This window comes from Adiantum capillus-veneris, chromosome 2, assembly GCF_014529385.1.
Source record: "Adiantum capillus-veneris isolate H3 chromosome 2, ASM1452938v2, whole genome shotgun sequence".
Lineage (NCBI taxonomy): Eukaryota > Viridiplantae > Streptophyta > Polypodiopsida > Polypodiales > Pteridaceae > Adiantum > Adiantum capillus-veneris.
In genome coordinates, this window is record NC_140932.1 from 176,812,204 (window position 1) to 176,816,958 (window position 4,755).

The following is a 4,755-nucleotide window of genomic DNA, read 5'->3' on the forward strand; positions in this document are numbered from 1 at the left end:
GAACTTACCCAAACCCTATGGAGGAAATCGAGCGAGTCAAGCAATTAAGGAGTTTGGTGGATGAGACCCAATGGGAGCTAGAACAAACACCTAGGAAGATCCAAATTACAGACACAATGTTTCCTACACAAAATCAACCTCACAAAGACCATAGACCACTAGCCATACCTAGTGTCATCCAAGAAGAAAGTGACTTTAAGTCATTGGGAAGTGGGCGTACTCCCTTCTTGTTGTAGAGAATGTTTACAGAGGGATTACCTGACCCTATTGAAGAAATTGATGGATTTCATGGCTTCAAAAGTTAGAACCACCATCATGTCTAAACTATTTGGAGACCCTGAGCTAATCCTAGCTCTTTGAGCTTTCCTCAATGGAGAACTGAAGGTCGGGTTACCACAATTTGCACTGATAGATAGGTCTAATGAAGTGCCAATAGAGGAGGAAACCTAAGATCCACAATCCAACTTGGATGAGAACTCTATTGTTGAAATACTTAACAAGTTGGGACAGTACTTTGAAGGAGATGAATCCAATGCGATCCTACCAATCACTACCAAAGGATTAACGGTGGAGGGAATGGGGGAACTAGGGTTAGCATTGTACCTAAAAATTGTTGGGAATCTATGGGGAGACCTCACCTTGGGACTACAAATATAGAGGTAAAGATGTCCAATGGGACCATCATTAAACCTATTGGGATGCTAGAAGATCTCAAGATCAAGGTCCTTGGACACAAGGTAAGACACATCTTCATTGTTATGGGTTTTTCTAAGCACACTATGCCATCTGAAATGATCTTAGGACGTCCTTTCATGAGGGAAGAAAAAATTTTGCATGGCTTGTCTAAAAACCATGTCCACTTACACTTCCAAGATTCTGTCATTCAAGTTGATCTTGTGAGTGGTCAAGCACATCCTCTAGCAAACAAATTTATAATTGATCATCGATCTGACACCACAATTCACTTGGCCCCATTGAAGTATTGTTACACGTGTAAAAAGGACACCGATGTTGGGAAAGATTCCCTATATATGGATGTTCTACCTAGAATGGCTGAGTGTGACAACGTGGACTGAGTCCACCTAGTGGAAACCATAGATACTTGGGGAAATAGAGGGACGACGTGGGTAACACTTGAGGGGGACGAAGTGCCACAACTCGTACCTTTAAATATGATAGGAGAAATCCATATAGCTTCTGATGAGCTACAAAATGAAGGCTTGATTGAAAGTGGAGCCAGTAGAGTCTCAGAAGACTATAGCCCACACGATTTGGAGTCAAAATCATCAGTTGAAATTGACTTTGTGGACGAAGAATCTGAGTTAAATATTGATGCAAATGAGGGGAAAAACCATTCAAGGTCCAACGGTACCCTAGACAGACAAGAGGAATAACCAATATAAAAGGCAACGATATCGAGCAAATGTACATGCTAGGATAAATGAGAAGAAACTTACCTCAGAATGACTTAGTTATATGGGAGCATGTGATGCTCATTGAAAGCTGGTAGACAATTGGGGTGAATACCTTCAAAGCATCTTGTGGTGTAGCCCACAAGACAACATTGCACAGTTAGAGGCCATAGAGAAGCTAAAGTTGAGCCGTACTGTAAGGAGATGCCAAAACCGAGAGTTAGCTCAACAACTAAGGGAAGTGGAAGCAAAATCACAATCCACAACACAACAAGATCCCACGGACTTACATCCTGCACCTGATCATTTCAAATTCTACACCACGGAGGAGTGTAAGGTTGTGTATACAAAGGCCCAAAGAACACCTATCAATGGAAGTAATGGAGTCTATGATGGTTCGGTGATAGTTAAATAAATAGAGTTAGCGGACCTAGGTGATAGTTAAATAAATAGATTTAGCGGACCCAGGTGATAGTTAAATAAATAGAGTTAGTGAACCCAAGTGAGGACTCCAAACCTGTTTTCATTGCCCAAGACCTGAAAAAGACTATGTACTTAAGGAGCTTCTCAAGGAATTCAAGGATATATTTTCTTTGACATGAAGGGCGTTCCACCTTCCATAGTGCAATATACAATTCCAATGATTAGCACTGCTAAACCAGTCCAACAAAGACCCTACCCAATGAATCCTAAGTATGCAAAAATTATTCAAGAAGAACTTAAAAAGCTTATCAAATGTGAATTCATATACCCTATTGAGCACTCAGAATGGGTGTCTTCAATAGTTATTGTGCCAAAAAAGAATGGGAAACTCAGAGTGTGTGTGGATCTCAAGAAGGTTAATGTTGCCACTAGGAGAGACCATTACCCCTTGCCATATTCGAAGATGTGGTTGAGAGAGTTGCAGGAAAGGAAGCTTATAGAATTTTAGATGGGTACTCTGGTTACAATCAAATCACAATTGCGCTAGAGGACCAAGCTAAAATCTCTTTTATAATTGAACACGGAGTGTTCGCATTTTGTGTTATGGCTTTTGCCTTAACTATTGCCCCTGCTACATTCCAAAGATTAATAAACACTGCTTTTTTAGGGAATATTTAAGGGAGTTTTGTGAAGCTTTTTTAGATGACCTATGTGTTTATTCTTCGTGGAAAGAACATCTATCATGTTTACGAAAAGTGTTTAAAAGGTGTAGATTGTATCGCATCTCATTGAACCCTTTCAAATGCCAATTTTGGTTAAGCATGGAGTCATTTTAGGGCATATTGTGTCCAAGAATGGGATTTCCACAGATAAAAGCAAAATTAAAGCCATTGCTAATTTACCACCACCTACAAACTATAAGGGAGTCCAAAGATTCATGGGGCATGTTGGCTATTATCGACGGTTTATTTTAAACCTTGTTGAGATAGCTCGTCCATTGTACAAGCTTCTTATCAAGTTTCACTAAACCGAGGAGTGTGACCATGCCTCTCGGGGGGTTCACCATTCAATACCCCCCTGAACCCCCTATATGACGTGTGTTCACGGGGTATTTGAAAAACCCCTCTTTTAACATGTCAGAATGAATAAAATAACCCCTTACTTTAGGAAATTTTTCCAAAATTGAATATTAAAACCCCTTATTTTAATGTATCTCTGTTAAATTGCCTAAAATTTTTGTATTTTAAAACCCCTGCTTTCGAACTCACGTTATACATTAACATGATTACATAGTGCACCCTCCGAGCCATGCCTATGAATTATTAAAAAGGGTCTTGACAAGTGCTCCAATCTTGAGAGTGCCCGATTGGAACGTAATTTTCCAAGTGCATATTGATGCATCAAACTTTGCTATTGGGTGTGTTTTAGCTCAACTAGGAGAACATAAATTGGACTACCTCATTAGCTTTGCAAGTCGCAAACTAAATGATGCTGAGAGGAACTACACCATTACAGAGCGGGAAGTTTTAGCTATGATTTATGAAGTAAAGAAATTTTGCTATTATCTTCTTGCCAACAAGTCTGTGTTTTATGTGGATCATCAAGCGTTGTTGTATCTAGTAAACAAACCATGTTCCATGGGAATAATTACACAATGGTTATTAATTCTTCTTGAGTTTCATTTACCGTCGTGGTGAGACCCAATAAAAGGCATGTCATGGCCTCATATACCCAATGGTAAAGCACCCCAATGGAATCAATGATGAATTGCCCAATACTCCCCTATTGCTAGTCAAGACCATGCCTGCATGGAGTGAGAAGTTTGTAAACTTTTTAGTTAATGGTTTTCACCCAAGGAGCTTCGTAAGGATATAGTTTGAAAGCTACTAAAGAAATGTGAACCTTATTCTCTAATTGCAAGTACTCTCTATAAGCTAGGGAAGGAGGATATATTAGACGATGTGCTAGTGAGGATGAGTATTTATACATACTACAAGAAGCACACATGGGGATAGCTAGAGGACATTTTTCAAGACAACTAACTACTAAGAAGGTGTTGCAATCAGGCTATTGGTGGCCCACCTTATTCAAAGATGCGTCATTTTTTGCAAAAGGATGTGATGAATGCCAATTAGTCTCTTGTTCCAGTATCATATTCCAGTCCAGTTATCTATTTCAGTTCAGTCAATGTTTTGTTCCAGTCACCTGGTTCTATCACCAAGGTAATCCAACACACCATGGTTGTTTCGCGCATCAATTTCCAACAAGGGGCTAGATGGAATGTCAAGCCCATGGAAAATAAAGACAAAAGTGATGCCAAGGGGAAATCCAATGCCCAAAATTCTTCCCAAGGCCATTCTAACAACAACAACAACAATCGGTTCAAGGAGAAGGGAGTTTACAAAGATAAATATAAACTCTCTCCTAAAGAGCTAGAAGCTTTTTGTAAGGACCACAAATGTTTTAAGTGTGGGGAGCAAGGCCATGGTTATCGTCCTTGCCCCAAGAGAATTGCTCGTAATGAGAGTCCTAGAGTCTCTATGTTTGAAGCTCCAAAAGAGGATGCTCATTGCCAAGGATTTCTCCTTTCCTATGCTTGGGGAAAGATGCAAGAGCATGATGACTTTATTTTGTTTGACCCTAGTTCAACTCACAACTTCATATCCACGGAGTTGACCACCAAGCTAGGCATACAAGCCCACAAGATAGGAAATGCATTGAAACCCAATGGAGCTATCAAGGGACAAGACGTCTCAGTTACTTCTTTCGTTGGAAAATTAAGGCTTCATGTCCAAAGCTATGTGGACAAAAAGGATTTCTTGATCTTCCCTCTCAAACATGAGAATGTTATCGTTGGGGCACCATGGTTTAACCGCATGGCTTCCAGCATAAAGTTCCCTCAAAGGAGAATCTACTTCAC